Source organism: Oreochromis aureus, linkage group 3, assembly GCF_013358895.1.
Source record: "Oreochromis aureus strain Israel breed Guangdong linkage group 3, ZZ_aureus, whole genome shotgun sequence".
Lineage (NCBI taxonomy): Eukaryota > Metazoa > Chordata > Actinopteri > Cichliformes > Cichlidae > Oreochromis > Oreochromis aureus.
The window spans coordinates 87,915,902-87,931,513 of NC_052944.1; the positions used below are offsets into that span (position 1 = coordinate 87,915,902).

At 41.9% G+C, this 15,612-nt stretch overlaps 1 protein-coding gene across 2 annotated transcripts in view; it reads left to right on the top strand.

The window, feature by feature from the left end:
- LOC120438424 (myelin-oligodendrocyte glycoprotein-like) overlaps positions 1 to 15,612 on the top strand; it is a 357,354-nt gene that overhangs the window by 74,266 nt on the left and 267,476 nt on the right. The gene's annotated exons all lie outside the window — the stretch shown is intronic.

The window sequence follows — 15,612 nt, forward strand, 5'->3', positions numbered from 1 at the left end:
GCTTATGAGCTTGCCTCATCCTCCAAGTTGTGCCTCCATCTCTTTTGTCCAGACCACACGCTGCACTGCCGTGCCGCTCCACCTTTTCTTTCATTTCTGTGTTTGTGCTGCAGTGTGAGAGGCGACAGGATTTCAAACTGGTTTGATTATCATGCGACCATACGATTGATGATTGGGAGCTGGTCGTGAGGTGTTAACTGCTTTTCGTTACCCCATGTATACTACACGATGCACACACGATTAAGGCAAAACACGGCCGATCCCCAAAACGGTTGCGCGACTGAAAAGTAGTCTCAAAATGGGCCAAAAATCGCACAGTGTATGGGCAGCTTTTGGAGGCTAGCTCCAAACAAACATCTGCAGCTTGGCAGTGTATACAGCACTATGATGACCAGACCTAATTCTTTTGAAAACCTTACATCTTTCCACAGGTCTCCACTTCATCAGACATCACCTAGACCCAGAGCTGGGTGAGGCCAGCACAAACAGCGGCCTATTCGATGAAGATGATGGATCCATGGGGTCAGGAAAGCCAGTAGCAGAGGAACTGGAGAGATACCTTTCATGTCCATTCACTGGAGGTGTGGAGCTATTGCATGGCTTTCCTCACATCAAGAAGCTGTCGATCAAAGTCAATACAGCTCTTCCTGCATCTGTGAGAGACTTTTTAGTCATGCAGGACTCCTGTTCACTGCCAAACGGTCACAGCTTCACAGCAAGAACCTTGAGAGCCAACTGCTGCTGAAGCTGAAGCACCATTTCACTGACTGAAGAAACAATTTATGGTAAAGTGAGCCATACACATATGTACATCCACATAGTGGAAATTTGTATTTGTCTTTTATAATTAGTTTTACTCTGATTTCAGTGTTCATTTGTGAGTGTAGTTTTTACATATTACATTGTGTTAATCCACTGTCTATACTTCAGGGTATTTTAGTATACAAAATAAGTTTTGTTTGAATGTCTATTCTTGTGGAATTTTAGCACAGATGTTTTGGTTTTTTTTTTTTATTCCTGCTGTCCGCCTTGGGAATAAACTTTTCCTGATTATACCTGTTGCATCTCTGTGTCATTTGTTTCTGATTTACTAGGTTTTGCTTGAAAAAGCTTTACGTTGTGAAAAACTGAAATCTTGAAATTAGAATTGTTGTGCCTTATTTTGTGGATCTTTTTACATATATTCCTTTTGAAAATACTAAAATTTGAATATTTATTTATTTTTGATTGTCTGATAGCATTTATTTATAAAATAAAACGGACATTTCAAACCGTTATTCGCTACTTACTCAGTACTTGAGTAGCCTTTTCACCAAGTACTTTTTTACTCTTACTCGAGTAACTTTTATGATGACTACTTTTACTTGAGTAATAATTTTTTTTAAGTAATGATACTCTTACTTGAGTACAATTTTTGGATACTCGACCCACCTCTGACTCTGAGACTGGGAGAACTAATAGAGCTGCCTGTTGTGCAGTTAGTTTCCAAAACACGTTATTCATGGTTGCATACAATTTTAGACTGATGCGGGCCAAAGCCTAGCATGGCTTGTAACGTTATTATGACGCACACATTTTATGAGTGAGTTTGGCTTTAAGTGACTTACAGGTTTATTTGAAAAATACTTTCTTATATGCAGGTTCTTCCTCTTTGCTACCGTCCTCTCAGCGCAGGTTTGCCGCTGCTGAAACTAAACAGAGCTCCCTGAAAGGCTCAGCCAATCACATTGGCCATATTTGTCACATGAGGTCAGACTCCAGTACAGAACGTAATTTAACTCTTTCTGCACCGTTGGGTGACTGAGACGCTGACGGATCTTTTTTTTTTTTTTTTCGTTTTTTTTTTTTTTTTACAAGAAGCGATCAAATTATTGGTGGGGACAAATGAATAATCGCTGGATATAGAGATTGACAGACCACGTGACTTTCGCGCATTGCATGCCGGTATCCCGTGGCAAAATAATCAAAATACCGCATCAAATGCAAGCATTTGCAGCACCGCAAAACGTGCATTTGCCGGTTTCAATGCCTTCTTGCTTTTTCTTTGACCCCAAAAAGGGGAATGTACAAAACGAAGGAGAACAATGCCAGACCGTACAAAGACAGACTCGACGAAAAGGCAAAGAAAAGATACGAGGAAAAAATCAAAGGAGTGAAGGGGTTAGACCCTTACGAGCACACAGAGTGGACAAAAAACGTTAGCGTCCTGCCCACTTTCACCACGCTCAGATTTATAATTATACGGTTCTTGGAGTGAGTGCATACACTCATGAAGTTTAGTAGCCCAGGTACAGTTTACTGACGGATGGGTGCAGGACCTTGAAATGCACCGTGTAGAACGAAAGACCATCGTACATATCTTAAGTTTACCAGTCTCACAAATCGTCTTCATAAATACACATTCGTTAACCGTTTATTAATATGACCTTTGAGCTGAACGGTAATTCATTAGTGGAAATAATTTCTGGTACGCATCACAGAAATGTAGCAGTGACAATAATATTGTATGATGTAACCATACTGGGCTATTAGTGATACAAAAAAACTGTTTTATCCTGTGAATAAAAGTATATGTTTTTGTCAGTGTACCGTGGTAATAACAGAAGCGAAACTCAATGTCCTGTCTGGACAATTCACTATTTATTCAAAGCTGAATATTTACTGTCCAGGCCATCCGTTGCCTCTTCGTGACTTCGGAGACATGGCTTGGACAATTTCTCTTCCACGCTGGAATCTGATAAAAACCATTTGCTTTACCCGTCGTCTTCACGCGGCTGTCGTTTGCCCGGCTTGTGCAGTTAATAATACAACAGCTTCTTGGCATTTTTTGTTTCTTTTTATCGCTGTGTAACTGATTTCAATTGAAAGCCTGCTTGCGCTATTACCTCTTGCCACGGATACCCACAATGCTTTGCGGTTTTACCCCTCAATGACGTCACATTTTAAATCTCTAATAGAGATGCCAAATCGACGCCCTTGAATCGAGCATATGACCTGTACAAATCTCAGCAGGGGTGATTAACACCTCGGGACTTGCACCAGAAAATAAAAAAGTCAGTAATTCTAGTAGGTGTTGGTTTCAAGGGATTTCTGCAAATGTGCGCAGGGTTAGTAAATCTAGTGTTGAAGTTAGCTCGGTGCTTACCTTTAGATGAGCCCACAAACCGAGAGAAACCCCGTGATGAAGCTGGAAGTCTTTCCAAACACAGGAAACAGGTCAGGGAGCAGAGATCCACGTGGTTCACGCTGATCTCAGCTACGATCCAGGAGACAAGGGTGTGCAGATCGATGCAGATATCGATCCAAACGTTGGTAGTGGTATATGATCGATACTTTAGTTTGTTTCTCTCCTGGAGGTTCGCTATTTACTCGCTGTGGATGAAACAGCAGCTCTGTCTGTGTGAACACCTCTTCTTATGCGGCAGACGCACTTTGCTCCGCCCCCTTCTTCCTGCCCTGCTGGGATTTGTTACTGTGCCGTCACGTGACTCAGATGCGCTCAGAAGACGCATTTGGACTGCAGAGAGAGAGAAAGAGGAGCAACGTGTGGAGATATTTTATGACTGTAAATGAAAATGCTGGAGAACAGCTGGAAGGCTGTCAAGCCACAGGGGACCACAACAAGCTGTAGAGTTCAGCTTATTTTTCACACCTCAGTTAAATGCTTTGACTGAAGTCTCACTGCACACACTCAAACTTAGTGTTTGTGTACACCTTGGTCATTATAACCTGACACTGATCAGTGCTGCTCTGACGACCACACTCACATCCATGTAATCATTTAACTGGGATGATCTGGATTTACTGCACAATGCTGAATGTGTCCTTAGTACAGGGAATAACTCTCTCTGTGTTCCTGTTCCTGTTTTGAGGGATGAACCTCTGAAATTACTTTAACTAGAAATTTGTGTAAAAATACCACTATTGCAATTTATGTAGTTACTGATGACTTAGTGCATACATATGATTAAAATTTGGGATATAATGGTTGTATTGATGTATAGCAACTTAAAATACTCCCAGAAATGGCACTTGTTAAAATCTCCCAATTCTTTTAATCTTTGGGCTGAAGGAAGGACAATACTCAGTGTATAAATGCTCAATCAACAATACTTTATTTCCATACAATTCAACACTTAAGAGCATAAGAACCATCATGATGGGGAGACCTGCCTGCAGAGGGTCACAGCAAGTCTCAAAATGGTGACGGGTTACTCAGCTTCTTATAGCCTCTAGTAGGGATGGGTATCGTTTAGGCTTTATCCGATACCGGTGCCAAACCGGTACTTTTGAAACGGTGCCAGTGCTTAAACGGTGCTCGAACCGGTGCTTAAAGAATGGAGAACACAAAATTGGTCCAAAAACCTCTCATGTTCAGCTGTTTTTTTGTAAAAAGATAACAATGTTAGCCTTTTCTGCAGCTATAGGGCATATATGGTATCACTCTTGGCTGGAAGCAGTGCTTAAACAATGGAAAAAACACAAACTTTGTCCAAAAACCTCTCATGTTTAACTGTTTTCCACTTTTTCTTTGGTCATTTTAGCCTTTTTGGCCAGGGTGAAGGGAGTATCTGCCATCAAACAAGAAGACAGCTGCATGTAACTATGATGATGTTTGCTAGTTCATCTTACATGCATTAATGTAATAACGTGGTTAGCCTACTCAACGTGAATTACACACGAACAACATTAGGCTACTCACGCAGCGAAGAACAGCTGCTGCTGCCATCATCATCCGTCATCATTTCTGCTACACTGGCAGGGCTAGGGGCCAGGACTCCACTCTTCGGGTTTTTGGGGGATACTGCTAACTCCGGGTCCGATAACAGGCACCACACCCGCAGTAGATGTGCTCGGAGCAATCTATCAAACACGGCGCATTTCTCGGCTTTTAAAAAAACCCGCCATGCGTTGCCAGGTGTTTCATCAGATTTGAGGTGTTACCTCCTTTGACAGTATCACAGTATCAGCTTAAAGCACTTGTTGCAGGCTGCTGAGTTTGCATATTTTGCTGTGAAGTACAGCCAGACTTTTGACCGCTTTGCCTGGGGCATTTTTAATCTGTAGCTCTGCTCTAAAAGAACGTACGTACCTGAGCCCGCCTACTATCCTCGGAAACGTAAAATGATTGGCTAGAATCTAAGGTCATCACAGCTCAGGAAAAAAAAGCACTGAAAAAAAGCACTGAAATAAAGCACCGAAATGTGCGCTGCTTTTCGGTCTGGTTACTACCGTTTATGTCAGAACGGCACCGGACACCGGTACCCATCCCTAGCCTCTAGTGGCCCCCACCCAGTCATAAAAAGCCTAAACATTCACATTCTTTCTCTCACACGGCGCCTAAGTTATGACCTCGGCTCCCTGTCTTTCTGCTCTCTGTAAAGGTGGGGGTATGGAATGTGGTCTGTCTCTCCTATCCTAGACAGAAGGTCTCCTGCACACAACATTTCTTTTTATGATGCAGCAGTAAAACATGTCAAGAAACAGTGTAACACATTCACAGCAGATCAAGGGTACAGAGTGATGCACACTTATCTAATGAACTACAAAATGATTATGTTCTTTTAACCCAAAAGTATAATGGGAACTAGACTACGTACACAGCACACAATCTAAACTAAAGGATAATATATGTCCTACAGCTGTTAACATAATTCAACTACCTTGACTACAGGCATAAAATAACATATGTTTTACTAATAATCTCACAATTCCCCCTTTGATCTCTTTTCTCAAAGAGATCACTTACAACATACACTCCAGGGTCGCAAGGTCCACGTTCTTCTTGGTCCTGAGGCCCTCTGTCCCCCTTTAACGGGTCGACCATATATAGGATGACCTCTGTGATTAGCAGTTCAGATGCAAGAAAAACTATGATTACAACAACAAAATACAGATGACACTCCCATTACTCCCCAATTCTCCCACAGCTTTATTTTGGTGCTCCAGTTTCCCACCCCCATTTTGGTGCCACCTTATACCTTTCAAACGTACTCAGACTAGAACCTCTGTCTAAGGAGCTTTTAACCTTTATTTTATTGCTGCAGCTACCAGTATCTTCCAGTTGGGTGATTCTCAGCTTCTTTCTTCGACCTCCGGGGTTAGACCACCCTTTAGTCGTTGCACAGATCAGGGGATTATTCTGCCCCGATTTCAAACAAAGATCTGCGTATTTTGGGGTCACCGCCGTGTCCCCCTTTTTGCCAAGAGCCTCTCGAACCCCGTTGGTCTGGTGTTCCTAGATTTTCGCCAACCCCTTCCTGGTTATTGCTGTATTTATGGGATCCATCTTCTCGAGGAGCCCAAACGCCATGACACTTGACCCCAGTTGCTGTCTCGGCAGTCCCTACGTCTGTCTCTGCTGTGAAAAATCCTCATATCTCCGTGACGTCGTCTGGTGTCTGTTCCTTTCTCTGTAAGAGACAGAAAACCAAAACACCTCTCTCCCTAGCCTTGATAATCCAATGTTGTACATTAGATACACTCTCACGTGAAGTTACCGTCTCCTCCTCCAGTCTCTCTTATCCTCCTGCTCCTGCAAAAACAAAACAAAACAAAACAAAACAAAGTGAAGCATCCACCCTTCTCTTGCCGGCTGAGTGAATTGTTTGTCAGCATTTACTAATCCTAAAGTCCGTGCAGTCTTTGTCTCAGTGTCAAGTCAGTCCATCACAGTCCAGTCACATGCATTCATTCACACACATTCATACCGAATATTGCTGATAATGGAGTCTCACGCGCGACCTATTCGAGCATCCATCACCAGCAAGATGACGTCATCATTTTAAAAGGAAAACAATTCCTTGTTTTTTGAACTGGATTGACTCGCTGCAATCCTTTTAGACTCAGGACTTACCACGCAATCAGTGTCCCATATAAGTGAATTTCTCCCAAGCCAATTACAATCATGGAGAAGCACACTCTGCGACTGTTTACAGTAATAATATTTTATAGCGCTTTAAATTTCAATCTTTCAGGCCTGGTTTAAAGAGCTGATTGTTAAATCATGAACTCACAAAATATCACCACCAGTGGATCACACCTCTCAGATGTTCTTATCTCAGTGCACTGTAACAAAAACGAAGACAGACATAACCAACAAAATACTACTAAAATAACACAAACTAGGGCCCATTGCAGACATGTCCAAGCATAAAACCATCTCTCTCTCTCTTAGAGAAAGAAAACAACCCAAAGCTCACTGATAAAATCAAGCTAGCGCTAAGCAAAACCCAAAAAACAACCAGAAATTCACAGGAAAGTTTTGCTTCCTGCCGGGACAACATTGTGTAGGAATGAGAACCTCAGGTACCACAGCACCTTTGTTCCTCCTTGAATTAAATCTCAATCACAGAAAATGTGGTACTCTGACCTAAAACTTACACTATTAATTCATCATTTTCACTCTGTGCCACTGTTGCTCACCAGGCTGTGTGAAGCACAGCAAGGAACTCAGTCAAGGCCTTGAGCCATAAACAGACATCACGCACAGACATTGTTTTCATAACCAAACTGTTTTAGACCTTATTCCTTAAATCTACATAAATGCTCTTTGGGTGACATATAACACATTTTTACGTAATCAATGGCTCCTCATAAAAATTATATATTTGGATGTTTGTGTGCAGCATTTTGCATATCAGCATAAGCAAAGCATTCTTCATTGCATCAGCATGTGTGTGTGTCACTCTTCATTGCACAAGCGTGTGCATGTGTATGTGTGTGGATCACTTCTCAATGAATCAGCATTTCGATGTGTGTGTGTGTGTGTGTGTGTGTCATTTCTCACTGAATCAATAAGTGTATATGTGTTCATGTGTGTGTTTCTCTTCATTCTGAGTCAGTGTATGTAGACGTGTGTGTTTGTGTGTGTGTTCATCACTTTCCTGTTCTGGTGTCTTGGGTAAACCACAGCCTGAAGCGTGCCCTGGGGTCCTGCCCTCCTCCTTTTCAGTCCGCTTGCCACCATTGCTGCTGCTGCTGTTCTAAGTTCAGTCCGTCCTGGTTCTGACCCCAATTGGGGCAGTCCTTTCTCCAGTCCATGCTCACTGCAGGTGAAACCTGCATCTTCTTCTGTGTTTTTGTCCATTCTGAGGTGCCTTCTGACCTCAGTTGGTCCTTCGGTCTCGGTCACGCCCTTTTCGCTGCCGTGTTGGTCCATCACTGTCCTGCACAGTGTGAATGCAGAGTTATCAAGATCAGCATTCTTTTGTTCGGCCTTACTTTTCATTCGGGCTTGGCGGGCGTCTCGTCACAGCTCTGTCAGCTGAAGCTGTCGGAGAATTTTCCCCCGTGTAGTGAAACGGGCCTTAGGTTTAGTGCTCTCCGTCTCTGCTGCATGAGATCGCATTCCTGCAGCACTGTTGACATTTTCAGGTTGTTGTTGTGGGTCCAGCTGTTGCAGCATTTGGTCAGGGTCACGTAGAGGGGAGAGCAGGAGTCCAGGTCAGCCTCGGCTTTCAGGGCCAGCAAAGCAGCCTGTAATTAAACATAAAGAGAAAAAACAAAAAAACAAAACAAAACAAAAACAAACAGAAGTGTACGAACAGGAAAATGATGTTGTGTTGGCTGTGTTACAAAGAGAGGGGAGAAACACCGGGCCAGGCCCTGTGTCAGCCTTCTCTCCCCCCTTTTTTTTTTTTTTTTTTTCTTCCTCATGATATAATCAACTCATAACCCACCAAGTTGACAGGACAACATGCACATGTTCAAAGTCTTAAGATCATGTTTGAACTCACAAAAGAGAATTTTCTTTCCGTCAGTAATCACTTGTGTTGTTCAGAAAACATCTCACAGTTTGACTCTTAACCACTAAATTTGTTATTTCATCACTAGTTGGTCATACCAGTCTCTTTATTTTTTTTTTCCTTGAAGTTAAATTGTTGTCCTGCAACCCAGAGGGTTTATTTGTTAGTAATGGATAAACTTTATCATTAAAAAACAACAGGTGTATGTTAATTTTTGCTGCTTTAACCTTGCTGGAAAATCTTCAGGTGTTCATGAGTGTAAGCTGTTTTTTCACTGCATGTGTGTGCATTTGTAGGCAGGTTAATTTTAACTTTTTCTCAAACTAGGCGTTACCTTAAAAGGAGCCTTTCTCTCACATTTCTCTGCTTGTGTGTGTTTTTGTTTCACCTTTTGTTGTGATGCTCTGGACGCCTTCCCAACCTCCACAAGTCCGTCAACCCAATTTTATGTGCTCTTAAAACCTCCATTTCTCCTCTAATTCTCTCCTCGCTGCTGTCTTTTCCACAGCTGCTGATTCTTGCTGGGTGTGGTTCCCATTACTATAATCTTGCTTCGGCCGCTGTGCTTGTGGGGGCAGTTGGTCCAGGTCCGTAGCTTCCTGTATTAACACACTAAGAGATTTATTTAATATCATTTTCATCACTGTTAAACAGATAAGCAGGCAACACGCCCACCTTGACAGCGTAAACTGCACGCCAGTCTCCCAACACACTCCTCTCTCTGCTTCTCAATAATTCTCCACTACACACCTCTTACTCTCTCTCTTTTTTCTTTAATTTTTTATTACACCACAGAGTAATACACCCAATTATGCCCGTCTATCTCTATGTGGCTCCAAATTCCCTCTTTATTTAATTTCACACTCGTCAGGGGACAGGCACACAACAATTTCAACCACTGAAGCGAGGACTTCAACCTTTCTTATCTTTCACCTATGATAGAACTCAACCTTAGATGTCAAAGCATTTTCTTGTTCTATTCCAGAATAAATGTGAACCCGTGATTACACAGCGGTTTCAGTGTTATTCTGTTATCGTTTGAGGGCCCTCAGCTCTCAGGTGATAAGCCTGGACCTCCAGATGCCGCTGGTCCGTACGCCGCGTCCAATGTACGGTGGGGGAGCCAACCCCAGGGCAAAATTAATTTCCACAGGTACACTAAGCGTCAACCTTTGATCTTAAAGCATTTTCTTCGCACTAATGTCCTCCTATTCACACATCAACCGTCACTGTCACTGTGTTCATGCTTCACACACAGAAACACACCCAGAGCGCGTCTCACCAACAGAAACACACACACACAGCGCGTTTCACCAGCAGTAAGACACACAGAGAGCGCCTTTCACCGGCGGAAACATGCACAGAAACCTCTGAGCTCAATTTAGAACTATTTCTGAAGCACAACCGCACCATAAGCCAGATACCCCTTTCACTGCACTTATGGCCGCATCACCGGAGCATCATAAACCAGAGATTATGACCGCAATCCTGGCGCACAACCGCAACATAAATCAGCGTCTGCTTTACCTTTTATTCATACTAATTTTATGGCCGCATCCCTCGAGGCACAGCCGCACCATAAACCAGCTTCAAACCTCTATTCAATGTACTGAACTTACGGCCGCATGTCCGAAAGAGATTCTAATATCTTATTGCTACAGAAGCCAGTCTTAGACAAAGTTAAATGTGGAAGGTAACGTGGGCTGCAACTAGACTCAACGTAGTATATTATTAGTATCTTGCTAGAAGCAGTTCATCTGACACACTGGAATTCAGCCTCAACTTATGTTGTTAGTATCTTGCGCCGAAAACCAGACACCGACAAATTTAATGTGAAAATTCGTGCAACTCAGCGAACAGATTAATTTGGAAAGCCCAATATGCACATTTGGTATTTATAATACAACATAATACAATAATACATCTCAACATGGTGACGGGTCACTTAGCCTTTTATAGCCTCTAGTAGCCCCCACCTAGTCGTAAAAGCCAATACTCGGTGTATAAATGCTCAATCAACAATACTTTATTTCCATACAATTCAACACTTAAGAGCATAAGAACCATCATGATGGGGAGACCTGCCTGCAGAGGGTCACAGCAAGTCTCAAAATGGTGACGGGTCACTTAGCCTTTTATAGCCTCTAGTAGCCCCCACCCAGTCATAAAAAGCCTAAACATTCACATTCTTTCTCTCTCCCGGCGCCTAAGTTATGACCTCGGCTCCTTGTTTTTCTGCTCTCTGTAAAGGTGGGGGTATGGAATGTGGTCCGTCTCTCCTTTCCTAGACACAAGGTCTCCTGCACACAACATTCTCTTCATGTTTCAACAGTATGAAATGTCAAGAAACAGTGTAACACATTCAACAGTGTCGAGTAATACAGGTCAATCCAATAGATCTAATGATTTTCACACTCTTTTAGGTCAGAAGTATAATGCAAACTAAAACTACATACAGAGCACACAATCTAGACTAAAGGATATTATATGATCTACAGCAGTTAACATAATTCAACTACTTTAACTACAGATACTCTTGAGCCATGATCGCCCCATATAAGCAGAAATCATATCTATCCAGAGGCACATTTATCAATTCAAGTAGACACAAACCTCAAGCTTATCAAATTTATTATCATGTAATTTATTAACCAACTGGATGAAAGATCAACCAAACATATTTGCAGACAGTAACAAGGAATGAATATTGGGTAACAGTACTGAACATGTCCTGAGTGTGTTTGGATGTTAGTGTGCACGTGTGTGGGAGTTTTCTGTGAAAACAAACTTGTGTGACCTTTTTGCCACAGTTTCTGTGGCTGTGGGTGCTGTCTGTTGATTGAATGTTAAATGCTTTGTATTAACCTCCTAAGACCCGAACTCTTCCACGACATGCATTTTTAATTTCTCTTTGATATTTGGGCATATTGGGGCCTGACGAACGCAAAAACAAAGAATTTCCAGATTTTTTTGTATACCTTTTTTTGTTTTTTTGAAGAAAAATGAGAGCCACAAATGAGGATATTCATTTGAAATTTTGACAGAACAGTAGCAGTATAATGTCCTCGTAAGTGGATATCAGCCCCATGTAGAGCAAAATTGAGTATTTTGGTCAAAATAACCAAAAATGTGATGTCCACATGTGGACGGCAGGTCCTAGGAGGTTAAAGCACTCACAGGTCACAATTTGTTTTGCTGTGCACTGGCAGCTGACGTCCCTGTATGTCAGTTCTTGGGAAATGAGACCTGCCTGATGTATCCTCAGTGGATGGAACTGATGGCCCATCTTTAACCATCTCCTGAACTGCTTTCTCAACTGCTTCAAACAACTTGATTGCCATTTCTGCCTTTTCAGAATCAAAGAGACTTTATTAATCCCAGAGGGAATCTGAGTTGTCATAGCAGCTAATATACAACAAACATCAAGCACTCATATAAAATTGTGCCACACAGTAAACAGTTCTGCAGCATCTGAAATTTCCCGTTGCTGACAAGACAGTTGGTGCTATTTCTGTGCTGTCCTCTTGAGGGTTCATCCCACACCATCCAGTGGACCCTTCTGTGGCTCGCCGTTTCATGTCCCAGCAGTGAATACTAGTTTGAACAGTTCAGTAGAAAACATAAAACAATTCCTCTCTGTCTCTATTGAAAGCATCACTGCAAAAGTGGATTGTGAATGTGCCTCTGCATGTAATTGAGCACTGGTGACAAGTGCTGCCAGATTGCTGGTGGGCCCTTAAGTCTTGATGGGGACACTGTGCAGAAGGACGTTGGATGGGAGGATGTATGTATATAAAGCACATCTGTGTGCTGGTGTGATGTTCTGAAGTGGACTGCTTGTATCTCTGTGCTATATTTTCAGAGCTCATTTTCAGAGGTCAACATGAATCAAGTCTTCATGTGCTTTCAAGCCTCGTCTCTTTTTTGATTGTTACTTTGGATGTTTTGCCACTGGGGTCATTCTTGTGCTCCTAATCCACTACTGCCTGCTGGAGATAAGTCACTTGGCTCTCTGCATTGTACTGGATGGAGACTGGGAAGAGAGATCCTTGCACTCAGAACATTCTCCGTACATGCAGTTTGTTTTCTGTGTGATGGCTTTCACAAGATCATCCAGATCGACAGTCATCACTTTCAAGTGGTGAAGCTTCTGCACAACAACCCAGATTCTCATGCATTTTGCACATATATGTGTCCCAATAAGTCTCGAGGGGTAACAAGGTGCAGTTCAGTTTCTTTTCTTTCCTTGATATTATGCTGTGTCTTTCTCCACCTTTGCATTGACTTCATATCAGTATTTATTTATATCACGAAACTGAACATAAATCTCAACAATTCAAGTAATTTCAACTGTACAACTTAAAAATCAGGTAAACAGAGTAAAATCAACAAATATTCTCATTAATAAATCATTTAATCCATTGACTCTACTCACTCCTGTAACTGGTACTCAGTCTACTCTTTATATGTGTAACAGGACTGAAAGTAATAGGAGTGAGTTTTTAGCATACAGTTTCCAATATAGCCACATGGCATCCTTGCTAGTATGAGGACAGTGAGCACAATCTAATGATTTTCCCCAACATTTGATTTTTAAAATAATCAAATAACAACTAAGCTATAATTAAGGTAATGGGGCTGTATGTTGATATTCAGCCATAGTTAAAATATCAAATAAATGAGAAAACGTACTTTTGGTCTTTGCATGGCTTTTAAAAGATTCACCTTATGCAACTTCCTGTTGTGCATGTGACTTCTGCAATGTTCCACATTTTTTACACGGGATAATATGTTAGAGTAACAGGACTGGGTGAAAACCCAGGGACATGACTAAAGTGTATATTTAACAAAATTATTATAGGTTTCTATGGAAATATTCAAGATTCAAGACTCAAAGATTTATGCAGTGCATAGAGCGGAAATGCAGTCACCACAAAATGCACAAAACCCAACATTTCTTTAGGATTGTATTCAATATGTTTCATTTTAAGATGTAATGAGGACAGGTGACAAATACTGTTTTTTTCAGTATTCAAGGCAGTTCTTATATTATTCCTTCACAACATATATCTTAAATTTTCAATCAGATCAATATGTGTGACATTTTGCTTAATAAGAAAATGTGTTTTACAGTTAATCTTCATCAGAATTTATAAATATAATTTCCAGGGGATGAAAATGGCGCCCATTCGGTGGAATGACTCATTTAACATTTCAAAGTTTGGCACATTTAATTTAACGGGACGTTCGGCCGGTTTTCTGCGTGTTTACAGGAGGATGATGCTGTTTCTGCTGTTCCTGCTCCTCATGAACACACTGACTCTGAGCGCTGTTTGAATGCACACTGTGAACCCGCGGTTTGATTCACACAGAGCGACTGTGTTTGTGAAAGTATGAGGGCTGGTGTGACAAAACCCACGACCGACACTACGTGACATTACTAACGTGTGGGGGCGGAGCCAAGTTGCCATAAAGCGCGCGGTGCGTTCCAGTACTTTATTTTAGGAGAGTTCCCAACTGAGGGAGGCACGTGACCCTGTGTTGCAGGTTAACTGTTAGATTTGTTTACAGACTCCACTCTGTGTGTTCATCGTGTGTGGATCCGCAGATTGGTCGTTTTCACGAGCGGTCTTCTCAGTCTGTCAGCGTGTCTGCGGTTTGACATGATTAATGACCTCAGCAAAAGAAAGTCTCCAGCTCTGTAAATCCACACACTATCAATATTATCTTTAGACGGCAGAAAACACAGTCTGAGGGGCTGTAGTGACGTGCTAAGAAACTAACTCAACTAATTATAAACTAACTAATTAGAAATACACTTAATCAGCAGTGGTGATGTTTTATATTCCCCATAAGATCTGGGGACCTTGGAAAGGTGTAACGAAGGGCCAGAGAAGAGAGTGGCTGTTAGTGAATCATCCAGCAGGTCGGTGTTGAAGTGTTGAGTTTTAGATGAATCTGATTTTGTCTTTCAGATCAGGGAAGGAATACAGAAGTCAGGAGGTGGAAAAAAAGCAAAAAGGCAAAATCCAAGCAGAGTTCAGTTAAAAGCTGTGGGGCACAAAGATTACAGGGCAGCAAACAGAGGCTTTGAGACATGTTGTAGACAAAGGTGGGTTGATTGCACACGGGCCTGTTATGTTGTAAACTGTTGGGCTGGGAAAAGGAGAGACTTGTGGTTAAATCACACCTTAATATTGCATAAAAGAGTGATGATCACATCATGTGAACATCTCAAATAAAACCTAATACAGGTCCTGTTTCATGTCCACTTTAAACACAGTGACTGCAGGTCCTCCTACATGTGGTATGACTGTAGTTTATTGGCACGTTGTCAGTGCAGATATTTTCACTGCTGCTTATTCTCTGGCTTATGCTAGTTTTGCCCCACTCAGGAAATAAGGGACTAGTTTTTGAGGATTGATTCATAACTCCGGGAGAGAAACAAAGACTTCAATGATGCTGTTCTAGGCTGTCAGTGCTGTGACAGGTCTATGGGAGAGTGCAGCCTGTCCACCCATTTTAAATTTCATTTCAATTCAATTTTATTTATATATCAAATCACAACAAAAGTCACCTCAAGGTGCTTTATATTGTACAGGAGATACAGAGAAAAACCCAACAATCATATGACCCCCTATGAGCAAGCACTTTGGCGACAGTTCGAAGGAAAAACTCCCTTTTAACAGGAAGAAACCTCCAGCAGAACCAGGCTCAGGGAGGGGCGGGGCCATCTGCTGCGACCGGTTGGGGTGAGAGAAGGAAAACAGGATAAAGACATGCTGTGGAAGAGAGACAGAGATTAATAACAGATATGATTCAATGCAGAGAGGTCTGTTAACACATAGTGAGTGAGAAAGGTGAC